Source organism: Stomoxys calcitrans, chromosome 2 (assembly GCF_963082655.1).
Source record: "Stomoxys calcitrans chromosome 2, idStoCalc2.1, whole genome shotgun sequence".
Lineage (NCBI taxonomy): Eukaryota > Metazoa > Arthropoda > Insecta > Diptera > Muscidae > Stomoxys > Stomoxys calcitrans.
In genome coordinates, this window is record NC_081553.1 from 169,101,135 (window position 1) to 169,119,451 (window position 18,317).

Below are 18,317 nucleotides of genomic sequence, written 5' to 3' on the forward strand. Positions count from 1 at the left end.
TCGACACGAGCCTTTTTTGAGCGATGGACAAATTGTGTGGGATCCGACGCCAACAAATTTTTTGACGGTCAAATGTTCAGCTTTGTCAAGCTTTACGATGGAGCTGTCAGTTGGCAGATTGCAACACAAGTTTTATTCAATCCCGAAATATAAAAGGCAACCCTCCAATTATTCTTCGCTTTATTTCAATACTGATGCCATTCGTTTCGGTTATGGAGGTGGCGAGGTAGATAAAATTGTTGACTATCTTAAAGTTCCCAACGTTCTCCATTTTCTTTATCTACCCATTTCGGTTTATCTCCATTTACTACCATATCTTTCGATTATTTCAAAGGCTGCAGTTACCACTTCCGGTGATCGACCTATGGTGTCGATGTCATCGGCATAGGCGAGTAGCATGTGTTCTCTTGTGATTAGTGTGCCATATCTATTCACATCTGCATCTCGTATAAACTTCTCCAGCAGGATAATAAAGAGATCACACGATAGGCTGTCACCTTGTCTGAAACCTCGTTTGGTATTGAATGGTTCGGAGAGATTCTTTCCTATTCCTGAGGAACGTGTATCAGCCAGTGTCGAAATACCTTTGAACGTATAGGGCTATCGAAAACGGCTTTGTAGCCAACAAAGGGAGGTTAAGTGTTGATATGTGTTTCTCGGGTCTTTTCCAGGATTTGGCGGAGTGTGAATATCTGGTCTATGATGGATTTACCAGGTGTTAAGCCGTATTTAAATTTTAATCTTTTACACAGTACGCTCGAGAGTATCTTGTATGTTCTCTATTCTCTGAGCATGTAACGATAAGTAACGTTTGGGTGCTGGGACATATCGTAGAAAGTGGGGAATCCGAAGCCTTTCGGGGCGACGCAGTTCTAGTTAAAGGCGCGTGCGAGGAATGCAAATGTAGCACTGTGGAACGGTCGATAGGACGACAAATATCCTATGGGAGATACGGATCCTGTGAAGTCCATTTAAATACTGAAAGGAAGTAAGAAGATGATCTTTCGTTGTCATTACGGGACACAATGCGTTCAAATTTCGTTTATTCTCTCAGCTATCTCTCGATTTGTTATTTGGCTCGATCAACGACTTTACATTATCCCTAATCGGATTCAGCAGGCCTTTCAGGGCGTCATGCATCCGAAATTAACGGCGCGAAATTTTTCAAACCAATTTTGGCATTGATGCTTCTCTATACACGCAAGGAAATGAAACATTTGGAACAAATTTGCGCAAAAAAATTTGTTGTATTGGGGAAATACTATTTTACTACGCATGCAATATTTCGCTTCACTGTTGAACTTTAGTCGTATATTTGCAAGTTGTTGATGTAAAAGTCTCTCCCTCAAAGGTAACTCTTTTGGGAATATCTTTTGTGATAATGGGCTCTATTACACCAAAATTAAAAAAAAATCGTAAGAACATATTTTGTTGCAGCGATCCAGAAGCACATGTAACCTGCACAGTTGTTACGGATACAATGTGCTACATAACGAACGCATAAGATGTGGAAGTGAAGGCTTGACCTTAGTGATACACCATTCCGTGCAGTATAGATAAATCGCTCCATGTCCTGCACGGTGAATGAGGATGCCCCCACTAGGATTACGAAGAGACCAGCACGCCAGAATTTTCTATTGCATCACCTTATTTCCTGAGAGGCGTATCCTAGCTAGTTGTCATTTCTTTTGGATCAGACCACCTCACCATAATACTCACCATCGGCTGACCACCCGACTTCATAACCTCAGAGCGCCGGATGTTTATCAACTAGAAGAAGGCCGATAGGATCTGCTTCACATCAAACGCCACTTAAGCGAGCTGACACCCCCCTCAAAGGTGGTAGTGTCCGAGAGGAAATTCCGAGACATCATTAACGCAGCAGCCGCTCTCTTTATACCGGCCGGTCGAATGACTCCAGGGTGGCCAAATTTCTCGGCGCAGGCAATCGGACTCACAGACGAGCGTGATGGGATTCGTTTCACGAATCCTACTAGCCCCAGAATCGGAAACTGAATCTGGAAATACATAAGGTAGTCAATGAAAAAAGGCGGAATTTGTGGCTGAAACGCTTGATTCAATGTAACTAAGGTACAAGTTAAGGCAAGCTGTGATCTACTGTTAACTCACTCTCGAACCCCGGAAGAAGGGATGACAGGACTTCTGTCACTTTTGCCGACGTTGCTGTGCGTGATCCGAAGAGGTGCGCCGGGTTGTTCAACCGTCAACTTATTGAGCATCCCGAGAGTGACAAAGCTGGGAGGAGAGCCAATCGTCGTATCCGTGGTCTTCAAGCTGATGGACAGCCATCACAATTTGCCGTGAACTATGACACGAATATCATGCGTCGCATCAAGGCGTTGGAGTTTGATGGAATCTCTACACTGATGCTGAAGAATCTGGGCCTACATGGAGTCGAGTACCTTACAACTGTCCTCAGCATCACCAGCAAAATTTTTGCTTCCAAAGATGTAGAAAAAATATAGTTTATGCGGATCTGATGTAGGAAAAAAAGGAACTTTGTCACTTTGGAAGTACATAAAATGCGGTTCTTTTATAATAACTTCCTATTTATTTTGCTGAGCTTTGAACACTTATAGTGCCTGATGTCTGGAGGATGGGCATAGTGATCCCGCTACTGAAGCCTGGAAAGGACCCAAGTAAGGGGAGTCGTACAGACCGATCTACCTTCTCTCAACTTGAGGGACTTCTACTCCCGAGCCTCGTTGAAGAATTTAATTTGCCAAAAATCAGCATGGACTTCAAAGACTGAATAGCGCAACAACTGCTTTGCTAGCCATCACCGCACACATTTGCCGTGGCTTCGATCAGCCCAGGCCATGTGTTAGAACGGTCATCTTACCACAGGACCTTTCAAAGGCATACGACATGGTCAGCCATGCCAAGCCAGGGCCAGTCATTTGCGGAATGGATACAAAATCGAAACACCGGAAACAGGGAGTTCGCCAAGACGGAGTGATACCTTCGGCACTGTTTAACCTCTACCCATCCTCCATTCCACCCCTTCCAGACTGCCTAGAGAACGTATTATATGCGGACGATTGAACGATCATGGCATCAGGTCCCCAACCCATGACATCTGCGATCTGGTTAAACGTCTATCTTAACGAACTTTCCGCTTATTTTACTGCAAGGGATTTGAAGATGTCTACCACCAAATCATCAGCCACATAGGCGTAAGAAGAATAATGAGCTGAATGTGAAAGTCGATGGAGGCCCGATTCCAACCATCAAGTGTCCAAAAATGCTTGGTGTCACATTTGAAAGTTCTTACACATTCTCCTCACATGCCACTGCAATTAACGATAAGGTTGCGACAAGATATATAAACAATGTCCTCAAGTCATTTGCCGGCAGCACCTTTACTGTTTACTGACAAAGAAACCTTGGTGACCATATACAAAGCAATTCGATGGTCAGTGGTAAGTTATGCAGCGCCAGTGTGGTCTCGTCAACTATGGGACTCGCAGTGGAATAATATTTAGATCTCTCAGAATGTCGCTCTTCGAATTGCGACGGGCTATCTCGTCAGTAAACCACCTTCGTCAGGAGACAAAGATCCTACCCATGCGAAGACAAAACAACATTCTTTCTAAGCAATACCTTCTGGTCTCTTGTCATAGGGACCATCTAAATCATCATCTTGTGGATAGGTGTTCACCGCCCAGAAGCCTCAAGGTGGATCTTCATGATCAAGAGCGAAGGTTCGCTGCTACAAGAGAGAATTTCTAGATCAAGCGGGTCAGGACAACATTCATGCAGACACGGTAGCAGATGCAGTGAATAGCTACCAGGTGATTGTTGTCCTGGGAGAACGAACGCTACCTTTCGCACCTGAGGAAATTGACTTCTTCTGACAAACCAGAGTAGTTCGGACACAATTACGATTTGGAAGATGCAGCCCCCTCAACTCCTACAGAGCATGCATTGATGCCAACGTACAGGATGTGTGTGCCGATTATGACCTGGGACCACACGACACACGTCACTTGTGTAATTGCCTAGTCAGGCCCATTCAACTCTGACCCAGATCACTCTGGATACACCCCATCTTAGTCGCAGAGTTCCATAAAGAGTTCACATAAAAAAATCGTGCAAACTCGTCGTAAATAAAGCCCTAATTTTTTTTCGAAAATTATGGCTGCTGAATTATTTTTTCTGCACATCAGATAATTGTGCACATCAGATAATTTTTGCCTTGCTTGGGCTAATGCCATTTTCTTATATTTCAAACTAGCTGGACCGGGCCCGCTCCGCTGCGCCTTCTTTTACGTTATATGGAACAAAATTTTCCTTGGAATATTTATTTTCGACAATTAAAGAGCTTTTATAGAAATACCATGCTACGAAAATAGTATATCGCTTGACAAACAGTTAAACAATATAAATGCCTTTATCTGAATCCCATATGATCTTTATTGGTCTACGAATTTAAGTTTGGATGTTTGGATAAGTCTTAAAATACTTTATTTCAGCCCGATATTCTCATGATGTCTGATTTAGGGGTGTTTTCGGGGGTGAGGTGTTCCCCAAAATTGGTTATCAAATTAGTTTTCTAATCTCAAATGCCTTTCATTTGAGCCACATATTGGCACGGTCGAAAAATGTTTACCTTTTGGGGGGTGTTTTGGGGAAAAGGTGATGCCTTCAATACATGGTCCAACATTTGGATATAAAATTCGTATATTACTCCCAAATACTTTTATTTGAGCCCCATATTGCGATGGTCAGTAAAAAATTGCTGTTTGTGGGGAATTTTGGGAAAGTGGTAGACCCCCAGAAAATTAGTCCCGAAAGTGGGTATCAATTGTTGCTCTACCCCCCAAGTCCTTTCATTTAAGCCCACATTGACATGGTCGGTAAATATGCCCGATTTAGGGGTGTTTTGGGAAGTGGGGTGGTCCCCCAAACATTAAGCCCTGAAAATATATCAGCAACGTCCTCTATTCTCATATATTTGAACCTCATATTGCCATTGGCCTCAAAATTGGATATCAAATTCGTTTTCTAATCACATATACCATTCACTAAAACCCCTAATTGAAAAAGCCAGCAAATATGTCCGGTTTGGAGTATGGGCATGAATATCGTGCTCCACTGTCTTAAAGACCCAAATTGTCTTGATGAGCCAATACGTCCTACTTGGGGGTTGTTATAGTATTGGGACGTCCCTTAGACAGTTGGTCCCGAATGTTGATGTCAGATTCATAGTCTACTTCCAAATGCCCTTCATTTGGGCTCCATTTTTCCATAGTTGGCAAACATGACCGGTTTGGGGGATGGGGCGCCCACTCAGTGACATGGATTTGAAAATATATATCAGATTCGTGTTCTACTCTAATATACCTCTTATTTGAGCCTCATATTCCAATATCAGCAAATACTTCCTATTTGGGTGGTGTTATGGGGGTGGGGTGGCCCCATAGACACTTTTCCCTAACATTGATATCAGATTCGTGCTTTACTTCCAAAGACCTTTCATTTGAGCTCCATATTGCTATGGTCGTAAATTTGTCTACTTTGGGGGATGTTCTCGAGTATGGGCGGCGCCCCAAACACTTGGTCCCACATCTGGATATCAGTTTTCTAATCTTAAATACCATTCATTTGAGTCCCATATTGTCGTGATTGGTGTATATGTTTATTTGGTAGGTTTTGGGGTGGGGCGCCCCCCATAGGTACCCCATCCGAAATTTGGATACCAAATTTTTGTTTGTAGAGAGCACACAAAATTTCGCTTAAATCGCACCACCAATCTCCGAGATCTGGCGTTTCTGAAAATTAGGGTAAGGGGGAGGGTCCGCTCCTCCTTCAGATATCAAAAAATGTAGTACCCTATTTTCATTACGGGATCATTATGCACCATTAGTGAAAATTTCAAGAAAATCGGTTCAGCCGTTTCTGAGTCTATAAGGAAAACACAAACAAATAAACACAAATTGATTTTTATATATAAGATTAAGACCAAAGAGATACTTAGTGATTAGAAATTCAAAAAAAAAAAAAAAAAATACAATCCTTTACAACATTGGTGTTTTGCTACTTCTCTTCTTCTGTATCTCTTTTTTTGTGAATATCCTTCATTCATAAATTTTGTTTTTGAAAACTAAACAAAATCTACAAAATCAACCTAAATCAATCGTTCCAATAGAAAGTGGATTTGAAACTTAAATCTAAATGATGCTTTTATTTCAATGTATGCAAACCTAATTTATTTCCCAAAATTCAAGCTATAACCTTAGATCTATGTGAATGTATGGATAAAATTGCAGGTATTTATGGTGGTTGACAATGAATTGTCTATTTCTCTCGCTAAGAACTGAACTGTCTAATACACAAATCTTAGTCAATAAAAGACAAAATACCTTAAGAAAATGCCAAAGTAGGAAAAAATTTGCATATTGAGTATCCGAAATGAATCTCTGCTTACCTGGAATGAAAGGTGGTGAATGGTTAGATGGCTAAGAATAAATCCTCACGGTACCCATCAATACCAGTTTTCTAAATTTGGGACACACAGGCTGGGACAGACAACTGCACCAACACATACAAGCCGGCGCTTCTCTCGTTCGCCAACTCGCATTGTCATTTATGCAACAGATAAACTATTGCCACAATATAAATTAGCCCTTGGTATATTTCGCTCTTTTCTTTTTTCTCCACATTCCTTAAGCGTTGTCCTCTCTTTCTCTCTCTCTCTCGACAATCTTCATCAAAATTTATAAAAATTCTCTTCCAGTGGAAGACTGAGATTCAACAATCTGCCATTCATCCTTTCTCGACCATATTTTTAAAGAGCATTATTCTTTTTGTTCTTAAATTTTGCTCCGCTTCAGAGGATGGCGGCTTTTGTTTGAAAATTCCTGGAATTACCTAAGGCAAAATATTCGTCGTCCCGCAAAAGGACAAGTAGATAGAGTGTGGCAATGCAACAAAAAACGTTGATCCAAAGTCTGTCAAGACCAAACAAGAATTAGATTAGGGGCCTTTGGGTAAATAGAAATAATAATGTTTAAAATGTCAGTCGTTCACCACCGAATTAACCATCCAATCATCGTTGTGTAGAGGAATAAAGATAGTATGACTGTCTGATGGTTGAATTTCAGCAATCATCATCTTTTGAAGGACCAGAGGCAGACTTGTACCATAACAGTGAGTGCCGTCCAATGTGAGTTTTAGATAATTCTCAGGCAGAAATACTACTGATAAGAGATGTTCTGTTCTAATGGAATCATTTTTATAGGCGCCAGGCGAAAGAGATATCCGCGAAAAATGTAGAGTAGTTGAGCTTCCAAAACCTGTAACTAATTTACACTTTCTAAGGAAAATTTAAGCGACCTACAATCCGACTATACAAGTTTAGATCTGTCATCTGACGTATGATAGATGATCGCGAAATCTAGACATATAGAGCGTGCAAGCGAAACGATATAAAAAGCAAGTAAAAAGATATATTAACCACATTTCCTCAAAATTCGAAAAATGTACCAGTTTTGAAAATACACCAACATGGACCCACTAACTTCCATGAAAATTTTGCCCATGAACATTCTACTAAAGAACTTCTCACATATCAATGAGTGCAGTCCGATTTAAGGTTAAGCTCAATGATAAGGGGCCTCCTTAGTATAGCCGAGTCTGAACGGCGTGCCGCAATGCGACACCTCTTTGGACAGAAGTTTTACATGGCATAGTACCTCATAAATGTTGCTAGCATTAGGAGGGGAATACCACCGCTGAAAATTTTTTCTGATGGTTTCACCAGGATTCGAACCCACGCCTTCAGCGGACATGCTAACCTCTATGCTACAGTGGCCACCATATCATATTCGACTCGGATGTTGAGGGGCCCAACTCAACTTTTTTTTATTTTAGAAAAATTGGTCAATAAATGCGCCTTTAATGGGTACACCAACTTAAATCGTGAGATCAATATATATAACAGCTATATCCAAATATTGACCGATATGAATCAAATCGACACAAATATGAAGGGGCATAACACAACTCACTGTTTCAAATTTTTGCAAAATCTGTTAATAAATGCTTCTTTAGTGGGTCCAATAATATAGATCGGGAGATCTGTATATATGGCAGCTGTATCGAAATATAGACCGATCTGAATTATATTCCACATAGAAGTCAAAGGACCCAACACTACACAATGTACCAAATTGCAAGAAAATCGAGAAATAACTGAGGCTTTGTGTCCCTTAGACCATTTATCGGGAGATCAATCTATATGGGAGTTATATCAAGAAATTGTCCGATAAAACCCATTTTTATACCCACCACCATAAGATTGAGTCATTCCGTTTGCAACACTTCGAAATATCAATCTCCGAACCTACAAAGTATATAGTTTTCGGATCGTCGTAAAATTCTAAGACGATTTAACGATGTCCGTGTGTCTGTCCGTCCGTCTGTTGTGATCACTCTACAGCCTTCAAAAATTGAGATATTAAGCTGAAATTTGGCACAGATATGTCTTTTTGATGCACGCTGGTTAAGTTCTTGAACGGGTCAAATCGGACCATATTTTGATATAGCTGCTAGCCGATAAAGGGTCTGAAGCCCATAAAAGCTTTATTTTTTATCCGATTTCGCTGAAATTCAAAATAGTGAGGAGTTTTAGGAGGCAACCCGAAATCTGACCAAAATATGGTTCAGATCGAACTATATTTATATATAGCTGCCATATAGAGCGATCTCCCGAAAAAGGGTCTGAAGCCCATAAAAGCTTTATTTTTTATCCCATTTCGCTGAAATTTGAAACGGTGAGTTGTTTAAGGCCTTCCTTCATCTGACCAAAATATGGTTCAGATCGGACTATATTTAGATATAGCTGGCATATAGAGCGATCTCCCGATAAAGGGTCTAAAGCCCATAAAAGCTTTATTTTTTTATCCTATTTCGCTTAAATTCAAAACAGTGAGTTATTTTAAGCCTACCGACGTCCGATCTAAGTATGGTTCCGATCGGATCGTACTTTGATATAGCTGCCATATAGACCAATCTCCCGATAAAGGGTTTGAAGTCCATAAAAGCTTTATTTTTTTCACGGTACTTTCGTCCCTGTATAACAAATATAGAAATTAATTGGAATTTTCAAAAAAAATTTTAATCGTTTTTTAATTGGATCAATTAAAAAATCAATTGAAAATTTCGACAATTTCAATCATTTTTTTAATTGGATCAATAAAAAAATTATTAAAATTTGATTTTTTATACATGCAATTTTTTTATTGAATATGCAAATTATTTTAATTAAAAAAAAATTTCAATTACTTTTTCAAAAACGGTGATTGATATTATCATTTTTATGATTGAAGCAGTTTCGATTAAAAAATTAGTTGGATCAATAAATTTTGTGATTGAAATCGAATGTTATTTTTATACCCTCCACAATAGGATGGGGTATACTAATTTCGTAATTCTGTTTGTAACTCCTGGAAATATTCCTCTGGGACTCCATTAAGTATATATATTCTTGATCGTCATATCATTTTAAGTCGATCTACTCGTTATATCGGTCCATGTTTTGATATAGGTGCCATATAAACCGATCTTGAATCATGACTTCTTGAGTCACTAGAGGGCGCAATTTTTATCCTATTTGGCTGAAATATTTATTTTGTTACGATTTCCAACAGTTGAGTTAAGTGTGGTTCAAATCGGTCCAAAACCTGATATAGCTGTCATAGAAACCGATCTGGGGTCTTCTTCTGGGACTTCTTTAGCCTGTAGAGTGCGCAATTTTTATACCATTTGGCTGAAATTTTGCATGAGATGTTTTGTTATGACCAACAACTATGCTAAGTATGGTATAAATGAGTCTATAACCTGATATAGCTACCATATAAACCGATCATGAATTCTTGAGCCACTAGAGATCGTAATTCTTATCCGATTGTTTCTGTATAGTATAACCAAATATGGATGGTATTTTCAAACAACAATGCTACATATCACTGAATATTTCAACTTCTGTTTTTGGTTTTACTAAAGTCGTACAGACTTCTTAATGCAATTTTGCGCTTAGTACAGAGTTCTTATTTAATTTATTTAACTATGTAATGAATTTTTTATTATATTAATCAATATTAACTTCTTTTTGACAATATCTGTTGTATAATATCTTTCTGTTTATGTCTTATATGTCTGTTTTTTCAGGATTGTTACTTCAGAAAATTCAACATAAATTGTCATTATTTGAACTTCATGCGGTAAGTCTTATTTACACTTTGTCTTGAACAATATGGAATAGAATGGTGTCTTTCATTGGACACCTCTGATCCAAGCACATTGCCACTAGGCAATGAATTGTAACAGCCTGGGAAGTTGTGCTGCCTGCGAGTACACACAAGATATTATTTAATAGAAATCATCGGCAGATTGTTTTTTATTTCGGACTTCTGCTTTTAAAGCTGCATGGATGCTTTTGGTCTTGGGTTGTTGTTACACGCATTCTCTTGATGGTTGTTATTAAGTATTGAAACTTTTTGTTGCTCACAAACCTTCAAAAGGTAGATAACAAAAAGGAACCTTTCTCAATAAGACACAACACAAGATCGTCAGTGATTTACCATGCTTAGCCTTTTGCTTGCAAAGGAGAAGTTGGAAATGGGACAACGATGACAGAAATGAGTAGATTGGCAATAGCAAGAAACTAAAGAAGTTATGATGAGGAAGAAGGCAGGGAGACTGCCTTAAAGCAATATAAAAAAAAAATAAAATTTCAAACCTCCAAAAGAACTAGAATTCAAATAAGCTGAAGGCATTGTACTTTTGAAGATTGCCAAAAAGAAAAAAAAAAAGAAAATCCAAGAGGATAAACACTGTTCTCTTCGAACTAAAGTGGAATGAACTAATCTTTGGTTTCGCTTGAATTTCATGTTCGTGATTATTTATAATATTACTCTGTTAAGGATATCATAACAATGCCAACATCGTTTTAACACGGTTAAAAACAGGATATCTTAAGTGTCGTTGATGGCCCATTTCCATACCTTGGTTCCCGTTTAATTGTTCTTTTGTTTGTTATGGCTCCAGTGAGAGAATAATAGGTTGATCATTTAAGCGGAGTATTAAAAAGAGTAATAACTCTTTTTATAAATAAAATTGACCTGAGAACCTGTAGAAGAATGTTGTTGCAATTTAATTATCAGACCATTATTTTTATGGAAATTGAGCAATGAATTGTAAAAGAGCGAAGGATGAAAATAATAACCGCTAAAGAATGACTTTTATCACTTACTTTAGTAGCTATTTATGACCTTTCGGTAACTGTTCAATTTTGGGCATTAAACCATGAGTTGTCATCCTCAACGTTATAATACCATACACGTTATGGCCTTCCTCTTCTACAATCTGTATTGTCTGTAGGTTTATAGTAAAATTACTTTCCAACTTTAAAGCTGCCAGTTTTTATTAGATTAAACTACACATCGTTCGCAGATAAAAATAATTTTAAAAAACAACAACTTTTGTCGAAAAAACGACTACGAAAATTGTTAATTTTCCAGCAACAATTTATTTTGAATCTCAATTACCCAAAGTACAAATTTGTTATTAGAATGCACTCTTTGCAAGCCAACATATAATAAGAACAACATATCAATTTTTTCCTAAATACGAAATTCATATTTTTATATGCCGAATTTTCTAAAATAAGTTTAATGAAAAAAAAATAATTTTTTTTGACCGACCGGGAGACTCGAACCTGGGTTTGCAAGTCATGAATGGCATGGGAGTTTTATGCGCACATGGTAGTAAGCCTATTGTAACAACTACCTCAACCAAAGAATTTGTTGAAAGTCAACATAATTTCAATAATTTTGTCTGTCAAGTCTCTTGTAGAGACTTACTTACATACTTCAACAAATAATGTATTAAATTCAATACTGAAATTCGTTGAGAATTTAAAGTTTTACATACAAATTTGGTAGGTGGTTTTTCATTCCGTTTGCAACACATCGATATATATATATATATTCTTGATCTTAGTTAAAATTTAAAACAATCTAGCCATATCCGTCCCTCTGTTGAAATCACTCTACAGTCTTCAAAAAAAGAGATATTGAGCTGAAACTTAAAACAGATTATTTTTTTGTCCATAGGCAGGTTAAGTTCGAAGATGGGCTATATCGGACTATATCTTGATATAGCCCCCATATAGACCGATTCGGCGATTTAAGGTCTTAGCCACATTTATGATCCGATTTTGCTGAAATTTCGGACAGTGAGTTGCGTTAGGCCCCTCATCACCCTTTTTCAATTTGGCCCAGATCGGTCCAGGTTTGGATATAGCTGCCATATAGACCGATCTCTCGATTTAACTTCTTGGGCCCAAAAAGGCGCATTTACTGTCCGATTTTGAGAAAATTTGGGAAAGTAAGTTGCGTTAGGGCCTTCGACATACACCTTCAATTTGGCCCAGATCGGTCCAGATTTGGATATAGCTGCCATATAGACCGATTTCTCGATTTAAGGTTTTGGACCCATAAAATGCGCATTCATTGGCCCAGATCGGTCCAGATTTGGATATAGCTGCCATATAGACCGATCTCTCGATTTAAGGTTTTGGACCCATAAAAGGCGCATTCTTTGTCCGATATCGCCGAAATTTGGGACAGTGAGTTGTGTTATGCCCCATGACATCGTCCTGCAATTTGGCCGAGATCGGTCCAGGTTTGGATATAGCTGCCACATAGACCGATCTCACGATTTAAGGTCTTGGGCCCATAAAAGGCGCATCTATTGTCCGATTTCGCTGAAATTTTACACAGTGACTTATGTTAGGCTTTTCGACATCCGTCTCGTATATGCTTCAGACCGGATTATATTTATACCCAAGGTGGTGGGTATAGTTTGGTGCAATATAAAAATATTACTCTATTATTCAGATAGTGAGTGGGAGTCAAATACTCAAAACTATATCGAATTCCTTTGGAAGTTGATGAATATTTCAATGATAAAATCTCAAAGTTATTATGCTTTAAATTTTCTTAATTTTTTGGTATGAGAGTTACAAAATTAAAAAAGTGCTTAGCTCTGCTTGTCTTTTTTTATTCCAAAAATCTTCCACTGAACTTTGTTTAACTTAAAAAAAGTGAATTTAGTAACCTCTTTAAGTATACAGTGTTTATTGTAATTATAAGCAAGCAAGTGGCTGTTTTTTCATTTAATAAGGCATACTTGATCCCGACAATTATTAACAACTCTTGCAGTAACGTTGAGCATGAGCATGACTAGTAGATTCGATATTGGAATATTTAAAATGTAAACCCAAGCCATAAGTACGAAGGGGTAATGCAATGTATTTTTCGAATGCAACCAATAGTGAAATCGTGATCTACTTTTGATTGTTTTTTGTTTTCTGGACACTATTTTTATCTTCTTGTTTGAATGCTTCTATTTATGTGTACTTGTTTACTCTAAATGATTTGGCAACTTTTTGTTACAGAGCCATCGATGCAATAGCACAACAGCTAAAAATAATTCTTCAAACAAGAGCAAGAAACAAGAGGTGATGTAGAGAAAGAAAACAAAAAGTTCATGGCTATGGTAATGCATAATGGGTATATACTTTAGATATTTGCTAACCGAATTCGCCCAAAATGTATGTTCAGATGCTGGTCACTGAACGATGGTTCTGATGGGTCAGTTAAATGACCAAAAACTACGTCTGTCGAAAGCACACTAACTTTCGAAGGAGGCGCTTGAAATTTTGCACAAATATTTTTTTTTAGTGTAGGTCGATTGGGATTCTAAACGAGCCTAATCGGTTCATGTTTTGATACAGCTGCCATATAAACCGATCTTGGGTCTTGACTTCTTGAGCCTCTAGAGGGCACAATTCTTATCCGATTTGGCTGAAATTGTACGTGGTGTTTTCGTATGAGTTCCAACAACTGTGTCAAGTATGGTCTAAATCAGTCCATAACCTGTTACAGCCGCCATATAAACAGATTTCCCGATTAGACTTCTTGAGCTTCTAGTGCCTTATCCAATTTATTTGAAATTTTGCATATGTCGTTTTGGTATGACTTCCAGCAAGTATTGTCTAAATTGGTTGATAACTTAGCTGCCATATAAACCGATCTCCCAATTTGACACTCTGAGCAACTGGAAGGCGCAATTTTTACTGCCATGATAAGTGCGGTTCAATTCGATCAATTACTTGATGTTGCTCATATATATATTGAAAAAGTTATTCAAAAAAGTTGTTCAAATACGATTCATGGTGGAGAATATATAGATTCGGCCCGGCAGAACTTAACATATTTGTTTAATTTCACGACGACGGCAAGGAACTTTTTCATGTAGTACCTAAGCATTAGACATCCATCTTTTTACGCGAGGAATATGGTTTCTAATCCCTGACTAGTGATTAAGAGAGTTCTTCAGGGTTCATGAATAGGTCTACTTCTCTTTTCTTTGTATGCAAACGACCTACCTCCTCGACTGATACACCAAATGGTACGACTGGTGGTCTCGCCAGGATTCGAACCCAGGCGTTCAGCGTCATTGGCGGACATGCTAACCTCTGCGCTACGGAGGCCTCCCCACACAGCCGTTAACGCACGTGAATATTCGGATTCTTCTGGCAAAGACGTTCCTGGTTCCTGGTCTGATTAATGGATGTGAACTTTTTGCAAAGCTGCGATTCATCGAACCTGCGCAAATTGAATGTGACATTTAACAGCAAAATTCGTTGTGTATGCGGTTTAAGACGCACTCAGCATATTTCAGATTATGTAAATTCTTTATTTGAAATTAGTTTCAACAATCTACTGAATAGTAGGTCACTGATATTTTTACATAAGTTTATTGTGAAACAGAAACCAGAATATTTGTTTGAGAGACTAGAGTTTGCTCGATCTAGTAGATGAAAAAGGCTAATACCCATCAGAAGACGAAGTCTGATGTCTGAGAGATGTTTTATATAGGCAATATTCGTCTTTTTAATTATTTACCACACTATATTCAAAGTATCAGCAATGCAATTACATTTAAAAAAATGGCGTATGTAACGTTTCTCTTAGTTAATGAATATTATTTCATATTTCTTATTCTCTACATTTTGTTTCAACATTTTTATAACTTTTAAATTCATTCTGCTCTCGTTTAGTTAACATTTGCATACGGCTTGTTATAAATCTTTTGCTTTTCTTCTTATTTATTGTGAACCTTTCTCTACCCTCTTCCTTTGAGCTTGTTCACACAGCTGGATGTAGAAAGAGTAGCTCTTATAGTTCTTCTACAACTTGGTATGAAGCTTGTTCGGTAGCTCGGATCGTAGGGGGAATCTTTCCTTTCGCGGAAATTTCCCTACATACTCCGCTTGGCCTTGTTCGCTCAGTCAGACTGTTAGAAGATTTCTTAAAAGCACTTTCTCTTTTTACACCTCTTAAATAGCTTGTTCGCATTTTTCGAATGTAGAGGGAGACTTTCAACACCCTAACATGTCCGTCCGTCTGTCTGTCGAAAGCACGCTACTTCTTATTAGTTTAGGTCGGTTGGGATTGTAAATGGGCCATATCGGTCCATGTTTTGAGATATAGCTGCCATATAAACCGATCTGGGATCTTGACTTCTTGAACCACTAGAGAGCGCAGTTATTAACCGATTTAGTTAAAATTTTGCATGACGTGTACGTGTTCTGTTATGACTTCCAACAACTGTGCCAAGTATAGTTCAAAACGGTGCATAACCTGATATATCTGCGATATAAACTGATCTGGAATCTATACATCTTGAGCCTCTAGAGAGGCAATTACTATCCGATTAGGCTGAAATTTCATACAACGGCTTCTCTCATGACCTTCAAAATACATGTCAAATATGGTCTGAATCGATCTATAGCCTCATACAGCTCCCATATAAACCGATCTCCTGATTTTACTTCTTGAGCCATTAAAGGGCGTAATTCTTATCGAATTGGCTGAAATTTGACACTTTGACTTCTACTATGTTCAACATTCAATTCCATAACAGTCCGAATCGGACCAAAACTTGATATAGCTCTAATAGCATAGAAATTCTTTTCTTTTATACTTTGTTTGCTTAAAAAGGGATACCGGAAAAAGTACTGAATAAATGCGATCCATGGTGGAGGGTATATAAGATTTGGCCGGCCGAACTTAGAACGCTTTTACTTGTTATATTTAAAGCAGCAGAATTTGCTAATTGAATTAGCGACCTGAAATGTTTGCTAAAACAGTAGCCCCAAGTATGCTGAAACAGAAGTCATGTATGCTTTTTCATTTTCATTTGACAAAAACTGTGTTTTAGCAATCACTTTTGCTATCATATCTAAAATCGCATTTTATTGTTGAGGTAACTGCCAATCTATCGTCCTATTTACATATTTTGTGATTAGAGTTTAGGTTGCTTTTGCTTTTCGATCACTCTGAAGTTTAGTACAAAGACCCAGAGAACATTGTTAGTAATAAAAGCAAATGAGTTTGTTCCAACAACAAAAAGTCTGTTGAAAAAAAGACAGCTGTAATTTTTTGTTAAATCAGCAATCACACCAAATGTTACCTAGATTGTCAAATGCAAATTTTGCCCATGAACATTCCACTTAAGAATAGGAGCAAACTTTTCACATATCATTGAGTGCAATCCGATTCAAGTTTTAAGCTCAATGATAAGGGGCCTCCTTTTTTATAGCCGAGTCCGAACGGCGTGCCGCAGTGCGACACCTCTTTGGAGAGAAGTTTTACATGGCATAGTATCTCACAAATGTTGCCAGCATTAGGAGGGGAAAACCACTATGTAAAAATTTTTCTGATGGTCTCGCCAGGATTCGAACCCAGGCGTTTAGCGTCATAGGCGGACATGTTAACCCCTGCGCTACAGTGGTCTCCTAGATTGTCACTATGTAGATATATCCCCCACCTCTCGATAGGATTTCTAAAACATCATTGATTTTTTCAAAATAATTGAAATATAAACTGATTTATTTATATGGTGGTGGGTTTCCAAGATTCGCGCCTGCCGAATTTAGCCCATTTTTCCAGTTTGCCCATCATTCGACCTTAAGTAATAGATATCGATTCCTATCCTTAATCTTGTATAATGTTGAAGGGGGTGCTGCCATATCATATAGGAATTTACATGCGGCTCCTTACCACAAAGTGATATAGGTAAAATTTTTCATTCACCATAAATTCCCTTTGTTGCTTCAACGAAGAATCCAAAAAACAACTGTTGTTGGCTGCGTAGTTAATGTTGACGTTGTTTATTGAATTGAATGTATTGGTGGCATCGAAATACTGCCCCCGAAACTTGTCAAAAACAACGATTTTGCAGGGCAAGGGAAATGTAGTTCATGTTCAAGCAACTGACATTCCAAAATGTCTTATCTGAGCGGTTATTCGACTACGAGTGACGAACTAAATAAAAACCAAACCAAAACAGAACAAAAGCATTTGCAGCTGTCCTCTTGCGCTCCGAGTCGGTCATCGCTCGCATACCATCAATAGAGAATTGTAAATGTTGTTATTATTCTTCAAGTTGAGCCCAGCCACTACATGTTAACTGTGTGGCTTTGTAGTATAGTCGGCTTTCATTTTACGCATTGCCATCGTAGTGGCAGACTCTTGGTTTCCTTAAACTCTTGTAAATACAGAAAAGTGGCTGACGTGAATGGATCAGGGTGACTGGTTGGTTGTTTTGGCCTTTTCTTCACTGCCCTCTAAACAAGCGAGTGAATTGTGATACTTTCAATGCCGCCGACAGCACGTACCATAATTACGATTGAATTTCTTTCGTTCCAAGCAAGATGAAAAAAACCCTTCCAATGAAAGGCGTCGAGGAAATGATTGATCTTTTTCAAATTCGTTAAAAAAAATTTCTTCTGCAGCTATGTTTTGTTAAAGCCACGTATCGAATTGTTCCTAATAAGTTTTGAATTGAACTTTGTTTTTGCATGATTTTACAAGCGCAAGTTTTTATTTCGGGAAAATACATACTGAGAGAACGTCCTTTTTTCATTTGTACCTCACTAGCGCCTCATGAAAACACTATGAAAATGAGCATATTCAGCAGATTCATTTATAACATTCCATAAATGTGGATGAAATATAATGATTCAACAACATATAGCCAAGAGAAACTACGAAACTATCAACATACAAGATATACCATTTTGGTCAGAAAATGCGAAGTATTTGTCGTAGGCTGCGATTTAGAAAAACTTGGTTTTTTGCGGGTAGTCGCTTGTGCCAAGCTCCATCTTGTACAGCTATATAATAAAAAAAAAGATTTCACACAACAATTGAAGATTT

General features: G+C 38.1%; 1 protein-coding gene across 1 annotated transcript in view; it reads left to right on the forward strand.

Moving 5' to 3' along the window:
- LOC106081464 (transcription factor E2f1) overlaps positions 1-18,317 on the forward strand; it is a 238,157-nt gene that overhangs the window by 117,597 nt on the left and 102,243 nt on the right. The window contains exon 4 of the mRNA XM_059362393.1: positions 10,195-10,247. The gene's annotated coding sequence lies outside the window, so the exon portion shown is untranslated. The remainder of the gene's footprint in view (positions 1-10,194; positions 10,248-18,317) is intronic.